Source organism: Ciconia boyciana, chromosome 2, assembly GCF_034638445.1.
Source record: "Ciconia boyciana chromosome 2, ASM3463844v1, whole genome shotgun sequence".
Taxonomy (NCBI): domain Eukaryota; kingdom Metazoa; phylum Chordata; class Aves; order Ciconiiformes; family Ciconiidae; genus Ciconia; species Ciconia boyciana.
In genome coordinates, this window is record NC_132935.1 from 32,319,521 (window position 1) to 32,340,081 (window position 20,561).

Sequence of the window (20,561 nt, forward strand, 5' to 3'; positions counted from 1 at the left end):
TGACTCCCAACAGCCAGCTTCTGTTTCTGACTTTTATGCCCCATTTATACTTCCCATCTGAGGTCCCTCGTTCAAAATCCCACCTCAGAGTCGAGTTGCAAAATAGGGAAAAACCTCTGATCCAAACCCAAAGCAAAATATCTTCTACTCTATATAAAAGATTATACCCCCTCTTATAAAAAAAATCTGTGTCGTTCCTGCCTTGTGTGCCTAATGGCCTTAAAAAAAAAAAAGCCTATCGTTTTGCTTAGATATTAAAATGCTTTTTCTATTCTCATATTTGGATTCAAAGGATGGTCAAAAGCATGCATTCTTAAAATGTCATTTATTTAAAACCTTTTATCTTTGGGTGATTAACTCAAGTCATGTAAAGCATGGCTTTTAAAGGTGCTGAGCACCCAGACTTGCAGTTGTCTGGGACATTTTGCGGTGAGACCTGTGCATGACTTTGTCAAACTGGGAATCATCCACTTTCTGAAAATGTTGGGGTAAGTGAATTGTCCAGATGGACACAATGGAGTTGTTAGCCTTGGTAGTGGATTCCGACTATCCGTCCTACTGCACATAGCAGTTTTAGGTTATTGCCATCTCTGATCGGTCCAGATGAGGTGTTAAACAGCAAATTTTAATAGTGGTCTGGGAATGAAGAACTGAGATTTTTATTTTTTCATCTGGTTTAAAGCCAATTTTGCAGTCAGGTTGGTCTTCAAACAGAAGAGTGTGTTTCACAGCAGTAGAGATTTAAAAGAAGAATAAAAGCATCAGTTGTTCATTTTTTGTAGCTTACCTTATGAAGAGTTTAGCATCTGTGATACCAACCCTTATAGCTCACTTACCCCAAATATAAAAGTGAGTAGCAGAAGAAGAATACATTCTTTGGGTAAGAAAACACATGTTCATGAGTTTGGTGTTCTCTACAGCTTAGGCCACAGGAATGAGCTGGGTGACTCCTTGGCTGCTAGGAGGTGGGGGGGGTTCAAAGCACCTGTACTGTGTTTTCAGCAATTACACACTTAGCAACCTAAGCCTTGTGAAGAATTACTAAAAATGGGACTTAGGCTCCCAAGTCACTCCAGCTCCTGAGGAAAACCTCAAGGGAAGCAGACTCCATGTAATCTCTTAGCTCCAATGATTAATTACATCTAGTTTGTTTGCTTTCAATTAAGTAAAAAATAACAAAGGAAACACCTGTGGACATTGATAATCTTTGGAGTCTGACGATGCTTGTAGAAGAAGTTACAGCTGCCAGAGACTATTTCAGCTAGCTAATTTAGCACTGCGTATTGTAACTGAAATGCATTACAGAAATGAGGTGCCAGCAGCCCTGCTGGGGGAACACGCAGCTGCTCACCTCCGAGGAGCACGAGGGGCTGGCCACTTCCTCTAGCCAGCACTCCGCAGCCTTTGAAAATCCTTCTTGCATGCTCATGGGAGGAAGGTGGGAGCTCAGACTTCACTAGTTTCTTTCAAACACGTTTATCCTCAATGAGATTTTTAAGAGAGAGTAAGTCACGTTTAGTCACTGCAGATTTTATATGCACATAAATTTTTTTAGTATAACATACGGCAAAAAATGGTTTGTTTTTATAGATGTAGAGCTCAAACTACTGAACAGATTTAGCTAAAATGCTCCAGATAAACAACCTGCCTGTCCCTCTGGGTCAAACCCAAACTCACAAATGTTTGGGCCAAAGTGAATTTGTTTGAGCAGGTTTTTAGAGGAGCTTAAAAAGGTGGGGTACCTCTTCAACTTTGAGATGAGTTTGTGATTCACAAATAATTGTTACCAATCACCTATTAAGTAAATTGTGGTTCTAGGGCTGTTGTCACCGAGAGATGGGCGGTACCTGGGAAGGAGGAGGCAGTGCCTGTAGTGAGTGGTCTGGCTTAGCCATTAGTCAATGCAGCTGTTATGCCCAGCTGGACAAAAGCCTGAAAGGTGCGGAGGTACTAACCCCCTACTCATAGATCTTCTTTAAAAATCAGCGTAACTGATTCAGAAGCAGGAATTGATTCGGAAGCGTTTTTTGAAGGTGGTTGCAAGGACTTGCTGTGCAGCTCCACGCAGGTTGCTCTGCTCTGCCAGCCACAGCGCAAGGTGCATGAGTGTGCTGGAGGTCCAAGGTGGTTGGGTTGTTGAATCTAAATGAAGGGTTAGACAATTGAGGTCCACTGCATTGCATCATGTATATTTTTTTCTCCTACTGTGCGCCCTTATCTTAAGGCTAGAGATGTAAAAGAGAAGGTGAAGAAAAATTTATTCTCAAAGCTATACGGGCAATATAATTTTTTGTGCATCAGGCCATTTCTCAACTGTATAATAATTTCAGAACTCTTGTTCTCATTTTCCCATCTTACTTTCGGCTTATTCAGATCTTCCTTTGTTTGCTGCATCTCCAGTTGTGATACAGCTGCAAATTTGGTCATGCTTTAAATGTCCACCAAAGAAGCATCTAAGAGAATGCTTTCTAGAGAATGTTTTGTAGGTTAATTTGCTGAAAAATAGCTTCTGGGAGACTTAAAATGGGCTATACAGCATGTGTGCGTATTTTAAAAGTGTATATATAAATAAATGAAACAGTACTACAAAAAATACATGTCAATCACAGTCACAGTGGTAAAAGTGGCTCTGTACAGACAGCATCAGTGGTTCCTACACCTTAAGTTGGCAGTCTCTCACAGTGCTTCGCTTTTGTTCAGCAAGACTCTCCAAACTAAGCATCCCGTTGCAAGGATCAAATAATGTGGAAATGCTTAAAAGACTCTAATCTCAGTCTGATAAACTCCTCTTTCTTGTTCCACGTAGTGGAAACCTCTGAGTCCAAAGAAAACAAAATTGTATTTGAAATGTGACGGTCTGCTGTTAGTCGAAGGAAGCAGAGCTAAATAAATGATTATTTAAGTGCATGGTTCAGCAGAAGAAAATGTCGTATTTACTGACTGATGTAATGATCTGAAGGAGTGCATTGGTGTCCTGCAGTTCTTGTCTGTTGTTTATCTAGCAGCAAATATTAGATGAAGTTCGGAGTAACGGAGCTCCCCGAAATATAGTATTGCCTTATCTTATTGAAACTGGAAAAGCTGTATTTAATTAAAGTAAACCTCTCTTTTTACAGCAGATGTTAGGGACAGGAAGAGCTTAGAAGAGCAGAGTTAGCATTCTGATTATGCCAGTGCTATTTATCTTTAACTGGAGAATAAGCATTTTTAGAACAGACAGTAACTTGGCTCTATTTTAAAACCCTTTTTTAAAAATATTGACTAGAGCTGTGCTTTGGTGAATTGGTGATTTTTCCCTGTTTAACCAGGCCAGCACAAGACCTGGGCTGATTTTCTTTCTCCTCTTTTATTAGTAAGATTTTATAATGCTTCACTGGCACATCGAAGAGAAACTGTACAAGCTGAGAAATGAAGTAGCCAGTGAGGAAGCACAATTTTGTCTTCTCTGATGGTTTCTGAAACCTTGGCTAGCCAGGGAGCCCTTCCACTCTGCCCACGGGCATTTCGGCACATCTGCTGGTGCCTCTGCGTCTCTCTGAGCTTTGTCCTACAGATTGTCCGTTTTGTTCCCTGGGGATCTCCCTCCCATTTTCACATCTGGATGTGTTTTCTGGTCCACTGGGACCTACATCAGTGGTGAAGGCTCTGTTCTCTGCCATGATTTTACTTCCACCTCTCACCTGGCACATAGTTCTCTCTGCTGGTTATCCTCTGTGTTGTCCAACTCTGATTACTTCTGACCATCTTGGCTCTCGAAGTTTTTCTGGTTATTTCATCCAAAAGTCCCTTTATTGCTTATTCTCCATATACTTTCTTTGTGCTGAGCTGCATGTTTCCCATGGCTTACACAACCTGATTTGTTCCACAGGTCTTTAGATATTCCTTAAAGTACCACTTCTGCCCAACGTTACACAACAGGTTGACTACCTCCGTCTGTTTTCGGGCATGCACCTTCTTTTGCAGCTGGTGATGGTGCACCTGCCCATCTTGCATCTTACAGTTTAGATCCCTGCCTGTGAGAAACTGGCAGCAGTCCTTGGCTCTGATCTTGTGTTATGCAGATGAAAGAAATGTAAATTTATACATACCATTATGAAAAAGCCACATAAGCAAGTCTTGCATGCAATTATGGTACTTCTATGAGGTTTTTTAAACTGTCCTGTAGAAAGTTCTAAATAAGTTATGCTTGCTGTCTCTCTCTATATATATAGTAGTAGTATCGTTGAAAATCCCCAGAAAGGATATGCTTTATATTCCATAGATTTTCAGAATAATTAGATTATTTAAAAAAACCCACATTAATAATAAGTAATCAAAGTGCACCTATCACTTTGACTATCGAAGTGGGAATCATTCTGTGCATCTTTTGAAAGCAGAAGAAATGCAAGTCTTGTATGTCAGTAGAGTTTTTCCATGTTGTAACTCTTCATTTACATATTTTCTGCTTGGAGAGGCTTATCGAGCGCTAAAGACTAAAATTCTGTGCCATTAGTCACTAAATTGCATTAAATGTTTCTGCTGCTGCGTGCAGATGGAAAGAAGATGGGGAAGAGCTTAGGTAAAAAGTTTGGGGTTTTTTTTTTTTTTTAAATTACAAATCTAAAATTACTTTTTTTAAGCTGAAGCATTACTGACACATTTTGTTAGCATCTTCTGGAGCAGAGAGAGATGCAACAATCTGTTGTTTCATCTAAACTTTCTCTTTCTGCTTAGCCTTTGTCCGGATTAATTTGAAGCATCCCATTTTGGAGGGGAGAAGAGAGAGGTTCAAGCTGTTTGACATTATAAGAAGAGTAACTGTTGAAGGATAAGTATGTATTCTCAAACTGTGGTAGAATGAAGCCACAGAATTCAGATCGGGGGCTAATTGCCAGAGACTTTGATGCTAAGATGGGAGATTTCCAAACAACTCTTCATAATACAGAGCCTGTTTACAAGATTCAAAATCTGCACTTGGATCAGAAGGGATGTTTTGGCTTGTTTTCCTCTTATTTTCTGAAATCTTGAGTGTATCACCGTGCAAATGTTTACATGAGAAGGCTAGGCAGGATTCCTTGGAAGCGGAAGGAGATTCATGGACGAGCCGAAGCATTTGTGCAGGCGTTGCTTTACTGCATCCTGTGTTTGTACAAGTCCCACAGAAATTCCCCCCTCTAGGGGATCATGCCTTGTTTTACTGTGCCCTCCTGGTGTATGAGCCTCTACTGGTTCACTTGCCACTCACCACAGGGACTTTGAACTGCTCCATGAGATAGCCCCACTGGGAGATGCCTGCAATCCTTTGCTTTGGACTTCGTGTTTTGTAATAGCGTTTGCCTGTGCAATGCTATTGCTAAAAGTACGGTTTTGTTGATGCATTGATTCTTTTCTGGGCATATATATTTTAGTTTTCTTAATCTCATATCTGAAAATGTATTTGGGACTTGTATTAGTTTGAAGTAAGGAGGCTTTCTGATCACTCATGGAAAACTTACTCTGCAGTTCAGTGAGTTATGAACCTCTTCTGTTTTGTTTTTATGTTAGTATCTGAAAAAGGTCCTAGTCCAGGAATGACACCTCTCTACTAGACACTAAAAAAACTGTGCAAACTCATAGTCCTAAAGTCCTCTAACCTAAACAAGTCCTCTAACCTAAGAGTCTGGCTTTTTCCTCTTCTGCTTCTGCACCGGGCAGGAAGAAAGGTCAGGCTATGACGGCCCTTCGCCCTTCTGCAACCACTCTCCCTGTGTCCGCTGACCGATTCCTTTCTTGGTTTTTCCAAGTGCTCCTCAGACATTTCTAACACTTTCAAAACACCCGGTTGTGTTCCCGTCTGAGGTGGGCAGCTGTGCCTCCTCAGTGGCTGGAAGACCCCTCTTGCTGTGGTGCACCTTTTATCTTGGCTTAGGCCATGTGGTACTGACTTCTGAATGCATCCTGCTGCCCCACATCCTTCATCACGGTCAAGTGCACTGCTTCTGTATCTTGTCTGTGTTTGGTTTCTTCTCATTTTCTATTTTTCCTGTGTACCTAAAAAGCTATAATCTTTTTCTTCAGAGGCCTGTTTTAATTCTCCTGTATGCTGCTGTCTGCAAAGCTCTTCATACGTTACCGAGAATCCAGTGTGCCTTTTTTTTTCCTCCAAACTGTGTATTTTAGATAGCATAGTTCAACAGGCAACATGAAGCCTAGAAAATCCAGCAATTTGGAATTACGACTGGCAAGCCTGTAATCCTCCTGCAGCCATATTCTGTCACTCTCACATGGAGCAGAAACTTGGTCCCTCGGTTTTGAGCTGGACTACAATGCAAGAGGTGATACTGCACAGTAAAACTACATTACTTAGCTTTGGGTATGTTAACTTCAGTTGTTTTTTATAAAGGCTTTTACAAGTGGACAGGAAAAAGTATTTAAAATGTCAAAATTGCAGAAGGCATATTTTTTTTTTATCTTATGAGGACTACATAGTGATAAGGTTTAAAACTTTTCTTAGTTTATATTTCTTCCCCATTACATTCTCATATTGGAGTTTATATAGTATGCCCTTATTCAATATGAAGAAAGAAACCTGATCTTTGTGTGGGCTGTTTACCAGACCAGTAGATGCTATGAGACTGAGAGTTGTTTCCAATTTTGTTTCCTTGAGTGGTATGCTGACAGCATCGGACAACTGAGCTATGCTTTCTACTGCAATCAGTAATTTTATGAACTTCTCCAGTAAAATAATAACTTTAATTATTGAAGAGTATGAAATAGACCTAAATGAACTTGTTAATATTAATGCTTAGTGTACTTGCTGAAGTTACTAAGCTTGTTATGGACCTGGGCTAGCATATTCCTAACAGTAAACAAATGCAGCTGCCCTTTCTGTTCGTGGACAATTAGGAAAACACCTTGGATTTCTGCAGGTTAGTATCAAAATTGTTCTCTGAGCGTTTTTTCCCATGCATTATCTCTGTCTATGGGCTTTTTATTAACTGTTTAATTTGTCTGTTAAGTTATCCATTATTAATAGGTTCTGACTATTCACCTGTGTTGCATGTTTTTGTATCTGTGCCTTAAGTGCCTGATGGCTAACTAAAACAGGGTTAGGGAAATGAGAGATTTGACAGCATGGCTATATGAACTCTTTATTTTTCAAACACATCTGTTGGAGACCTGGTTTTGAGAGCGTTTTTGTGAGCAAAAGGTCATGAAGTTGCATGCTCAAGGAAAATGAAGTAAAAGCATTGAGCAGTCCTTTGAAAAGTACTTGTGGATCTTATTCAAAGGCTTGTCTCATAATACATTTTTTTAAAGTATTTTTTGAGCCGGACTGATAAATATGCAGTTTCATTCTTTTCCAGATAGAAAGATGTATTCTTTTGTGTCTGTGCTGAAGCTGTGGGAGACCTAACGGGACAAAGCCCATGGATGTAGCGGCAGGTCCTCCAGCTTCTGGTCCTTCTACCTAGGAATAGCGATATATAATGATCTTTTTTGGAAAAAGCTATGTGAAAAAGCAGCAGAAATCCTGTGTGGGGAGGAGGAGACAGGGAGTGAGTGAGTGTGAGCATGCGTGTGGCTTTGCAAGCATGATGTCATTCTAATTTGCACTGCTAGGGGATGAGCTCATCGGGGAGGGGTTTTGCAGATTTACAGCTGTGCCAATTCATCTCTGGTTTGATTAACATTCTCCAAGCTCCTTCCTTGAACTAAACAACAGGCACTGCGTTATGAATTATTTAAAGACCTATGAGAGCTTCTACTAAATAAAATCAAGCATCAATGCAAAACAAAAAAGAGTGAACTCTATTTTGCTTCCACAATGTTCTTAGAAAATGGCATGTCTACCATTCCCAAAAGGATAAGCAGGTATTTTTTTTCTCCCCCCATTCCTGCTACTTAACATTTTGCACTACTAGTTTTCAACAACAGTCTGAGTTGCTTTTTTGTGGAAGGTGGGTATGTAGACCTAATATGTATATGTATATATGTTTCTTGTTTAGATACAGTGTAGTATTGACAAGGCTGTATTATTCCACTCTATAACTGGGTGTTCATTTCTAATAGGAATTTAAACATAAAACTTGGACTGTTTAGAAAAAAAACAAGCATATTCTTATATTTCTAGAGGTCACGTTTAGACTCATTACTTATTAATTTTTTAAAAAGAATCCATGAGAAAATATCTGAGAACTAAGTAGGTTTGCCGTTCACTGTTTTCAGGAATCTGACTGCATTAAATATAAGATAGTTAGGATTTTCCTTACACAGATTTACAAAGGAATTTAAAAATTGTTCTTCCACTGTGAAGGAAGTTGGTCTTCTAAAACGGCTGGAGATCTAGTCTGATTTTTCACAGAAATCATGCCATTTTGCAAACGGGTCAGAGCAGCCGTTTGAAAATCACATAAAGTACCTGGGAACTGCTGCTGCTGTACTCTGCCTCCTGCATAGCCACGGGCTAGAGGTGTTAGCTGATTTCTATACTTACATTCAGTGAAATTCTCCTCAGAAACATGTTTAAGAGATTTTTTTCAAAGTTTAAGATACTAGGTTGAGATGTTGAGTGCAAATGGTGAGAGCAGAAATGCCCCTAGCATCTGGAAAATACTTTGGGGCCTCTCTAAGAAGCAGGATAAATGTTGAACATTATTTTGGTTTCTCATAGATACCTGGTACCTTCTCCTTCACTGCAAAACTCCTCATCTCCTTCTGAGATGAGGACAGGGTGAACTTCTCTGTTTCTGAAGCCTTAATTATCGTTACTATCCGTAACAGCTTTATAGCTTTATTCATTCCTGATGTAAGGTACTTTAGCCACTTCCTTTAGATGCATGTATCTTAGTAACTGTAGTACAGCAAGCAATACAAATACAGGGAGATCTGAAATTAAGTAGAGGAAGAGGTAGAGTTATGACACCTGGTTACTCTAATACCACTGTGTCCCCCTTTCAGATTTGGATTTAGGGTCTTGGGCGAAAGTCTGGCTGAATACCCTGAAAGTGAACAAACAGCTGAATATTTTTCTGGGGGCTAATACTAAAAGAGCGTGTTACTGGGGGAAGTAATTCAATTCAAAGACCAAGCTGGTTTTATGATTAAGTTCACCAAAAGTTTGCCAAATTAGAAAATAATCATTTTCTAAAAATCACAGGGGCCAATTAGAGTATGGAAATGCTGCACTACCCATTCTTTTTACTGAAGGGAAAAGAAGAATATTCTCTGTATACTGTAGTACAGGTAGGTTTTTAATAAAAAACCCTGCTACTGAAGATGTAGAAGGACTTAGTGTAATTCTTGTAGTCTCTATAACTCGAACAGATGAAGAAACAGGGTTTTTTTAATCTTCATTAAAATATTCTAGAAGCATGGGCAGCAGGTAACAGCTCTTCAGCGCCTGTGAAATGCTTCAGCTGGGAGCCTGCTAGTGCTCCCTGTCCTTCTCCCACTCCTGGAGCATTAGAAAAATCTGGAGTGAAGCAAATAGACTTGCAGTTTAAGTACCTGCTTCCTTATAATCAGCTTTATCTGCAACAGACAAATTGTGTACCATGCTAGCTTGTATACTTTCAAAATAGTAATCTTTTAATTTCACACCATAAATGGGAGTGGTGCCAAAATACACTTATTCAGAGGTGAACTCAAAATGCCTTCAGCATTATCAACCCAGCATGTCCCTCTGAACAAAACCTGTAATGTTGAATAAACACCGTTTAGTTTCCAGTATTTTACAGCACTTTATGTACAGCTGTGCTCAAGGATGAACTTAATCTTCAAGACAGCAAGCGGTTTTCATTCAGAGACAAAAGCAAAAATAAGCCTGCTACCCAAATTTAGAAGTGTTGAGACAAACCCACACCTTGGTTTTGCTGAGGTAAAGCGTAATTAATTGTTTTGGAAAGTTGCCTTGACATGCTGTTGGGGATGCTGCTTGTTCCAGGAATAATGATGCAGGGGGATCTGCTCTGGGTTTCGCTGCTGAATTGGTAGCACCAGCTGGTAGTGATGGTGTAGCTGATGCTGGGGCAAACTCCTTCCCTCTTTTGCTGCTGTCTTTCCATATGTAAAATTAGGACTATTATACTTTACTGTACTTTTGGGGGGGTCTACTGGAAAGAACTAAATATTACAGGATAGTAGGGTATATCTTAATTTTAGGAATGTAGTTATGATTAAGCTTGTCAGTCAACAGCAAGTGCCTTGAGAATAGGTGTGAATTAAAGGCAGAACATCTCTTATTCTGAAAAACTTAATAAGAATGAGGTTTTCCTTTCAGATGGTGGAACTTAAGTATCTCATCTATGGCGTCATTGTGGTCAGAAGATTTCCTCAGTACAGAGGCCGTTTGACCTAGAGGTCAGTTCATCTTACCCCAAAGGAAGCACCAAGTGGGAGATGGAATTGGCTAGACATAAGCATCCAGTGCTGTGTTACATGCCATCAGGTATTTGAGGCACCTGTGCAGAGCTCTGGATGTGATCTGGGAACCGCCCGAGACCTTGCTCTGGGAGCAGCAGCTAACAGCCAGGGGGATATGCTAGGGCGTCTCAAAGATGCTGGATACCTAAATTTAGGCAAGCCCGATCTTAACCCTGCCATAATGGTTGGTCAGCTGAGTCACTTTCTGTGCGCTTCTAATTATTGTGACCAGGTTTCTGTCAACAGTGGTAGGAGTGCAGGTACAGAGTCCACTTCTGTACCTAAGTATAGATGTCCTAAATGGGAGCTGAATCCCACCCTGTGTCAGCCAGCTTTGCATGTATTTCTGACCAGTCCTTTAACTGAAGCTCAGCAGGGACTTGGAGGGAGATGTACTGCTGCTTTCCTGCTTGTCCTGATAAGGATACAAAATTGGTTTCAGAGCTGCGACCAAAAAGCATCCCTCAATTATGGTCGTTAAGGAAATGTATGGAAACTACAAATCAAGTATGATTGCAAGTGCCTTGTGAGAGAGTGAGAATAATCAGTGCTCTCAACTATACCCTTTTTGTTCCCAGGAAACTGAATTAATCTAGCTGGAGGCAATATCTTACTACATTTAAAAACTTAAATACAGGTTTGGGTGTCCTAGATTTGTTACCAAAGCCTTCTGAATATTTTTTTTTTTCTATTGCTTGCTGTATTTTTTTTAAGATACTGCTGACTATAGGTGTGGTGGGAGAAGATGGGTCTGAAGGTGGAAGGAGGGAAATCACCACTTGGTTTAATATATTAACAAACTCAACAGAATCCGTTTTTTCAATTGGGAGCTGGGTTTTGATTTCCTGAGGTGCAGCTGAGACTTCCAGGTTCCTGCAGATGTAAGAACTTTGCCTGGGAGATGGGGGATGCAGATTTGAGCTTCCTCAGCTGGCATCACGCCTGGTGGTCCATTGCCTGGGCCTAATCCCAAGTCGTTGCACAAACAGTGAGCAGCAGCACTCTTCTGCTGCCTTCTCCCCAGCGCACAGCATCCTACCTGTTGGGACCTGTGCTAGCTAATTTGGAGCTGACTTGTGTGTGTGTATATGTATATATGTGTGCGTGTATGTATATATACATATATATGTGTGTACACATATATGTGTACGCGCGTGTGTGTGTGTATGTATATACACATATACACACACATATAATATGTATATAATACACATATATAATATGTAATGTAACTCTATTGTGTTGTGCCATACACATGTATTTTAACTCGTGTTCCTGTTTAGTTATTGAGTATTTCAGGAGCTTTCATTTTGAAAACGGTTATTTGGAAGTTACCCAACATGTACATTTTTATGTGGCCGTTTCCAGAACTGAGGTTTAAATTAATGGGAACATTTTTTCCTGGTTTGGAAATGTAAGGCAATTTATCCACTTAGCTATTGCTTAATCCTGCCTTTCATTTTCCTAAATAAATAAATAAATAAAAGTGATTTATCACACTCCCTTTTATAGGGCTGAAGTCATAAGACAGATGGATTTTAATCCTATAATAAATGCCAAACAGACATTTTCTGCATGGATTGAGGTTTTGTTCTAGAGAAAAAAAATACGATGAGTTTTGGTAAGATTCTTGGCACAAACTGAATTTTACAGGATTAGACCCTTGATATTTATGGCAAGTATAATTAAAAGTAAAATATTTGAAAAAAACACATAGTTTTCATTAGATGACCATTTGATTTTTCTAATCTGAGGACTTCTCAAAGCATTTCATGCAATGCATTGGTGGTACCCTGCTTTTTGGTTGTTTCCACAAGGCTTGGAATAGCTAATCATGCACAAAACCATTGATTTTGGCACATTTGGCTTAAAAAAGCACAGGGAAAAGGATCACTTGGCTGAAGGAGCCAACTATTTGCTGAAACTTCTTGTTGAGTCTTATGTGTTCCCTGCTGGGAGTTTCTCCAGTGGAAAATTAATGGAAATTAAATCAAGTAGCAACTCACCAGGGCTGTCAGCTGATTTCTGAGTAGAGCAGGTATTTATTTTCTCTTTCCACCAATAACTATATTCTTGTCACCGCTATAAATGAATTTTTAAAAGCCTTACATAATCAATTGCTATTGCACATTAACAAGCTGTGGTTCAACTTGTTAAACTTCCCTTGTCAAATTATATCTTAACTAAGGGAAGAAAAAGGCAGCATATAACTTCATGAAATATTTCTGAAGTACAAATATAGGAGGGAAAAAGGGTAACCCTTTTATGGTGTCTGCTTTTTGTTTAGTACAGAGGACTGTGGGCTACTGAAACTAAATTTCAGCTAATGAACTCTCCCAGCAGTCTAACATGGGAAAATGCAGTCTGTGAATGTGCTGAAATCCTCTGGTCTATACATACAGCTTTGTTATGTCATGTTTTAAGGCACAGCTTGAAGATGCACGATTTTCATCTGACAAAGTAGTAAAAATCACAACTTTCATGGGGAAAAAAAGTGGAAAATGGATACTCACTCTAAAGCTTGATTTAAGAGTACAGTTACAAAAAAGCTTCTCAAAATACTCATTTTTTACAAACTTCTGTTCATAGAAGTTGAAGCTGAAGTGAGGCTTGAGTTAACAAAGACAAATAGTGACCGCACAGATTTTGTCCCTGTGACTTGGTTTTGGGAATAGACCTTATTCAGATCACTGCCAGAAATAATTAGAGAAAGTCTCTCTCTTTCATAGCTGTCTCTCTTCTCCCAGTTTTTGAAGCAAATACCCCTTTTCAGAACTGACATTGTAATAACCCCCAACCCACTCATAACGACTCAGAAATACTGGATATTACTATTGCAAACATTTGCAGTGTTAGAGAACATATTACATATACTATAGAAATATTGTTCCATGTTGTATTTGGTGAGACCACAGCCCTTGCTTGCTGGATTATACTCTAAAATGTAACTTACTTGTGAAAATTTTTGTGAAAGCAACTTTTAAAACATCACTTTTCTCTGACTCTAGTGAGTCTTCTGTGATTTTTTCAATAATGGTAGTTTAAAAAAAAATCAACTGAGAAAAAACCTGCTTATTCTTGAGGAATAAAAAATGAGAAGACAAATCAAAAAAGGAAGGCTGCGCTTACTTTTTTGATTACTGCATTTGGATTAGCTAAAATCTTGACTGTTCACCATGGCAATAATACTGCAGCAAAGTTGCACTAGACATTTGGGCTTCCCTGTATAACTCAGGTGCCCTCTAGGCTAAAATGTGAAATCAGTTTTACTTCTGCACATCTCTGATTCAAGAGTGATGCATGAGGCTGTGTTGATCATGTTGTCTGATTGCAACAACTTTTTCTTTCTACTTTTTTTTGGAAAGTTGCCACCTTAACATTTTCTGAAAAACTGGTCCTTCCAAGTTGCTAGGTTGTGTGTCCTGAATTACTGGTTATTCCAGAAAAAGCATGACTGTGAACACACATGCAGCAACATAGTTTTATTTTGCTTTAGATTTTCATGAAATATTTCGGAAAGATGATATTTTTGACAGATCTTCCACTGTCAAATGATTAAGGTGGTTCAGATATGCTCCTTTGAGTCTGGATACCAAAATAATATCTGTCCGCTGGAGTTGACAGCACATGAATATGTTTAAACAGCCCTAACACACCTAGCTTTATGCTACAATTGTCTGTTCTCACATCAATAGATAAATGTTTAAATTTGTCTCAAATATGTTGCTTGGGAGTCAGGTATGCTGAAGGAAGGTGTGAATTACAGAAGTTGGCCAAAGCTTTTTTCTTTCCTTTTTTTTTTTTTCCCCATATATTTGACTGTGTGTTTGCACCCAACGCTATCCAACTGAAAAATCTGTGTTTTCTAATTATTCATCTTCGGCTAAGGTGTAGGTGTTACTTAGGTGCGTGTTTATCTAAATGCCATTAAACTGGGGACAAACCTTTGTGGTTACCAACAGTTCCATTATCCAGGCAGAAGCATGGAAACCAGACCAGTTCAAACCAGTGGGAGTCTTGCACATCCTGGTGCTGGGGCGCTCGGGCCGCTGACGGACCAGTGGGAGCAGGAGGGAGCAGCTTTCTCTTTCTCCTCCTGGGCTGGGATCTCTGCTCTGCAACTCAACCACAAACATGCTTGGTCATGCGATGTCAGCCTGGATGGAGAGTCAGGCAAAATGAAATGGTCAGGGATGAAGCCTTTGCTTTTTCACCTCCCATTCTGTTTTTTCTTCTGGGCTCCTGCTTTGGAAAGGTTTTTGCTTTGCCAGTTGCCAGTACTGCAGTCCCAGAGGCGACGCAATTGGTGGTGTACTGCCAGGACTCTGTGCACTGCTCTTCACAAGCCAGGTACAGCCGTGAGGAGCCACACAAACGTCATCCTTAGAGTTATTTAAAGAACAAGGAGAACCTTTTAAATACAAAGCGAGGATGCTGACATACTTGGCTTTCTTAAGGCAAGCAAAGCCAGGAGAGGAACCACAGATGGACGCGTTGTGTAACAGCCTTGCTGGTCAGCCGGTTAATGTATCCCTTGTGACAGAGCGTCCCTTCAGTGCGGCAGTGAGCAGGGAGGACAGGGAGGAGAGCAGGCATATGGAAACCGTCACAGTCTGAATCTGCCCTTGAGTTTATTTTCAGTTCTTCAAAACATGGCCCTGGTTGCAAACCGAGACCAAAAAAATCAGTCCTAAAGCATGTGTTATTGTTTTAATAATATTTTTGCTTGCGAAGTGTTTTTTTGGAGGCTGTGACATTATAGATGCTTGCTTCTAAGTGATTTATCATGTTCTGCATATTGCTGTTTATAGCTGAATACCTTTTGTTAGCGAATCCTGTTTGTGGGTCATGTACAGACACAAATGTGTGACTATGACTTTGTCTGGCATTATAATGATATAAGATAGTGATAATTAACAAGTAAAGATAGTTAACAATTAAAGATAGTTAATGATTTAAGATTTATCTCTTTTTAAGATAGTCCTTTAAAGTGAAGGACAAATATGCATCTGGTGCATGGTTCTTTATCTTATTTTATATGGAATTAATCAAAAATTGAGCTCTAAGGTCTTACGCAGGAGGATGGAAGATGAGATGTAGAACAAAAAAAATTATTTTGAATGGTAAAATTGTGCTTTTCTAATTTTCTGTGCATGTGTACATGTGCTCTTTCTCTCTCTTCCCAATTTACCCCAATTTAATTGTGTACATTATCAAAACATTAGTGAAACTTCCAGCCGTTGCAGTTAATGCAGGCTCTGCAGCAGGCTCTGCCCTGTATTTCTTCACTGTTAGCAGCCATTCCTGAAGCACAGAAGTGCCACTTTCCTCTCCAAACTGTTTGTCATGAATGTTGTTTTAATCTGTTTTAGTTGGCCAAGTTATGAGTCCCATGGTTCTCAAAGTCCCAAGTCAAGCAGTTTTTTCCTTTCTTCCCTATGGAGTAGTGCCTGAAGCACCCTGATATTTGGGGGGAGGGGGGTGTGGGGGGGTGTGTGTGTCTGTGTGCTGTCAGTGATCAGTACCTTTCTGATAATGCAAACCAAAGAGTGAGTTGAACCCACTACTGAAGCTGCAGCCACAAGGATCAGGGCTGTAAGAGTCGCATCTTCTTTCCCTGAAAAAAGGGAGCGTTTTGGATAATTTACAAAACTTTTGACATCATCAACAGGACAGTAGGCTGCAGTGGTCTGTGATCATGCTTTTCATCAGCAAGCTGTTGTTACACTACTGCTGTAATGGGCTTCAGCTCACATGGTTCGCTACCAGAGCTTGTTCCTACCAGGATGAGAACCTGACTCGAGTATTTGAGCCAAGTGCTTTGGCATTAGTGAAAGGAAGAACTTCACAAAGTGAAGGTGGCATAGCCTGCTAAGATAAACTTGTGCTTGCTTACTCACAGCATGCTGTAAAGAAAGGTGCTGGCCTAGATTTGCTCATCTGCTGTGCAAACAGCAAAAACCTGTCACATAGAGGATAGAGAGCAATTCCCGCTGGCCAGGGGAGCTCTTTGCTGGGCAAGTTGTCAGATGTGCCTCCATAGTCACTTGTGTCAGCTAGACCATGCTGGTGGGACTGGGAGGGCAAAGGGGGGGCTTTTAAAGGTAGGAGGAGGTGGGGTGTGTAGTGCATCCAGGAGAACTTCCCTACCTACATCTTTTCCTTAATGTCAGGTTATATAAGGACTTTGCGCTGGAGGTGGAATAAGGCAAAGATTACCCTAAGCAAGCCGGGGGGATCGGTGACCTGCTGAGTTGTGCTGAGGAGGGGAAGAGAATCAGAGTTGTGTGTGTGTAAGAAGAGATTGTTGAAGGGAAGTAAGAGAGAAATAATATGATTCATCTATTTTGAAAAGCAAAAAGGTGATGGTAGGGAAGAGGCTGTAGTTAGGCTGTGCTGTCAGCTCTGCTGGGGACTTGCAGCTACATTGCAGTTTTTACATCTGTATTAAGATGTGCAAAGGAGAAAGAATAAATTCAGTTGCCTTAATTTTTCTGGGGAGGGAAAAATCAGAAATTATGGATATTCTAAAGATAGCTTATTCCTTAAATAAAAATGGTAAATTTTCAAAACACCGTAATGTTCTGCAAAGATAGTGTTTAGCTTCATTGCTCCAGGTTGCACAAAACTTAGTGTATCTACAAGATAGCAATGTAATCTGCCTCTGGAAGTGGTCATGTTTGTATTGTATTAAAAACTGCTGTCAGGTGAATGCTGCTTTCATACAGTGACTCATGGAGAAGTAACTCATTCTCCATGAAGGCTGCATCTCTTTTGTCTGAAGTAGCTAACATCCTAACTGGGGGCTCCCAGGAGAGCAGCGAGGAGGAGGCTCTGGTTGCCCGCTACTGCAGAGAGGACTCGATGATAGTGGATGTTAAGCAGGCACCAAACCTTGACTGCCAGCTTCTCACAGGCTAAAGCTACTCCTTTTCACCTCTTTTATTAAAAGATGTATTTATTTGTTAATGGCTTTATTTATCTTCACCTTTGAATTTTCATGAAATTGTAGCAGGATTTTTTTTCTCCCAGAAATTCTCTGATGGGTGTAGAAAAAGGCAGGCGTGGTAGGGGAAGTCCGGCATCAAGAAAAAAGGGGAGTGTAGGAAAACTGGAGCAGAGCATCACAAGACAGAGGGACTAAGATGACAGGGGAGAAGTTGAGGAGGAGAGGATGTTTGAATTTATGGAAATTATGGACCGTCTGCTTGATGGTATGATGCCAAGCGGGATGTTTGGCATTTGCAGTTCCCTTTGGCTCTCCAAGCCTATGTTTCTAGCGGGTATGATTTTAAGACTAAACTAATAACAGTGCTCCTCTGAGATTTCCCTCCATTCTGAAGAAAGAGGTGCCATTTTCTGTGTTGTGTGTGAAAAGAATTAATTAAATAATTTTAGCGAAAACTTTAAATGTCAACTCCTCTGTGACTGTAAATACTCTCATTTGTTATCGCGGAGCATTGAACATGCTCAGCCGCTTCTATGTTTGTTATATGAAGACAAAGAAATTAGACCGTTAGGCCAGTGCTAATAGTATGGAAATAGAAAAAAGATGGAGAATGTTGAGCATTGTTGACTAACAGTGGAAAACAATCCACTTCTCTGTATGGGAATAGGAGGAGAATTGAATTTGGTAATGGAAAATGATGCCATCTTGTCTGTGTTATCTTTGGTAGACAGAAGTAGAAATAAGGTTAGTAGTATCAACTGTAACATGGACATTTTCTAACTATTCAGTAAGACCGTGGTAAATTTTTACAGTGTGCATCTGTGGTTTAATACTGAATACAGCTTCCAGGGGACAGTATGAAAGATGGTGAAGATGTTATCTTCAAGATGAAGAAGGTATCTTCATCACAGTTAAATTTTTGCTGTGATTTCTTCAGGTGACTATTACTGTTGTTCATGTACCTCTCAGTATCAGGAGTAACTTCATGGAAGTGTGAGATTCGATAACATGAGCATAATACCAGACACACAATAAGTGACTGGCTGTTTTATGTCATGGTAATTATTGCTTGTAATATTTGTTACAGCAGCATTTTCCTAGACAAAAAAAAAGGCAAAAGCATGCTCTGCTGTGTTATTTAAAAATGTACAAGAACAAATTTCACATAACTGAGTCTGTACAAGAGTGTTATGGCTTCATAAACAGTTACTAACACAAATACATGTATTACCAAGGAGAGTGTTTCCATCTAACAGAAGAAACTGGAGAATAAGCTGGACCTAGTACTAGCCAGAGGCTGGGCAGTGTATTCTCAATTTCCCTTTGATACCTGCAGGCCACAGTTCAGTTAGTTTCTTGTAATGAAAAAAAAGGTTGAATTTCGGACAAGAATGCTAAAGATGACAGTAGAGTTAAGCCAGATGCATTCTTCTGCTACCATGTATTATGTCAGTGGTTTCATTCTTTTAAGTGCAAAGCATTCAAGTAATTAAAAATAAACAAACAAAACCCAACAAAACCCCCCACCCCTGGACTCATAGAGCAAACATAGCACAATGAATGTTTAATGTTAAAAGCATCTTGGAAAAACATTTAGATCAGGAATACTTATAAATATTCCTGATACCTCCCTTCAGTTTTAATACATCTGAATTGACCATCTTGTATGCTGACAGTGGTTTATCAAAAAACCAAACAAGTTTCATAAGACTTCCTAATCCATTTTTATTTTCACAATATCTCCACACTTTTATAAAAGTCTGTCTTTATTACATTCAAAATATAAGTATCTATTTTGGTTACCTTTTTCTATAATGATGTTGCAGATCACAGGTAAACTACTTGGAAACAAATGACAAAGCAATAATTTGCAGATTGGGTTTACCCAGATCTCCCACCATCCCGATAGGACCATAGGTGGCGATTGCTGCCCCCAGCTTTTTCTGGGTCCTCTACCACTTGGAAGGTGTTTAATATATTTTCCCTTGTAGATTATTAAATATAAGTCTTCCCCTGCTCTCAAATGGTGTGTTATTCCCCCCACTTGCTTGACTGTACAACCTGTATTTTTTGATGATTTGATATTACTATATTGCAGTCATCTCAGTTACAGGGTCAGGTTCCAACTTCAGGTCCAATTTGTTCCACCAGGATTGTTGCGTGTATTTTAAAAAACATAATCAATGTATAAAAACTATGATTTTTTTTTCATTGCCATCTCTCCATAAAAGGGCAATGCTTTCCCTTCCCTCAAAGAAGGGGATAAAGGGTGAAATATTAGAGCTCCAAAATTTCTTGAGGGCTTGCATGACTTCCCAGTGGCTTTAAAGAGAAACCATTGTGTATCCGTAGTTGTCACGAATCACTGCTTGTTTGCTGCTGGTTTTTAAATGCTAGGACTGTTTATAAATTAATAAGTCTATGTGAATTGGTGGTGAAGGGGTCCAAAATAAAATGCTTTATTTACTTTAAGGTAGATCTGAAGATCTGATATAGATACAATAATGTTGCATAGTAAAGTGAACTATGGCAACTTGCTTGATGATCTTTAATGTAAAGTAATGCAATGTAGTGGTGCATAGCACTGTTTTCCCTACTGTGGCCAATCTTTTCACTTTATGCCATTTCAGCAAGCATGATCATTCTCAACTGCAACACTGACAGATTTGTGCATGAAGCATCAAGTTCACTTTGACATGTGCCTATGATACGTTTTGAAAGCACAGCTCTGGATCTAGTTTTGTGATTTTTAACTCATAATTTGGGATGCAGGACTTTGAACAAATCATCCTAACATGAATGAAACAAAATAATGACTCATCTGCCATCACTGCTCATTGCAAACATTTATCAGTTAGAAAATTGTACCCTAAGAGAACATCCTGAGTTGGGAAATATAGGGAAACAATTTTAATTGCTTATGGCCTAAAGAGGGGCCTTCCACGAGAGATTATTTTAAGATCATCATCATCAGTGGGATTGTTAAGGAGGAGCATCTTCAATACAGTAGTTAGCATTGAATAATGAAGAAATACGTATAATAAGGGGGCCTAGGGTCTGACATCAGTGAATGCTGGCTGCCATCTAGATGGTCTGGACTTTCTCATTTTCTTGTTGAAATCATTCTACTTTACATAGATACCTAAATATTCTTGTGGAGAACTGTGGAGAGTGCAGTTATTCCTGCCTGGGATCTCCAGGACAGTCACGTGCACACGCTATACAGCAT

General features: G+C 39.7%; 1 protein-coding gene across 2 annotated transcripts in view; it reads left to right on the forward strand.

Annotated features, from left to right (window-relative positions):
- Positions 1–20,561, forward strand: part of ZNF704 (zinc finger protein 704) — a 94,597-nt gene that overhangs the window by 38,678 nt on the left and 35,358 nt on the right. The window lies entirely within an intron of this gene.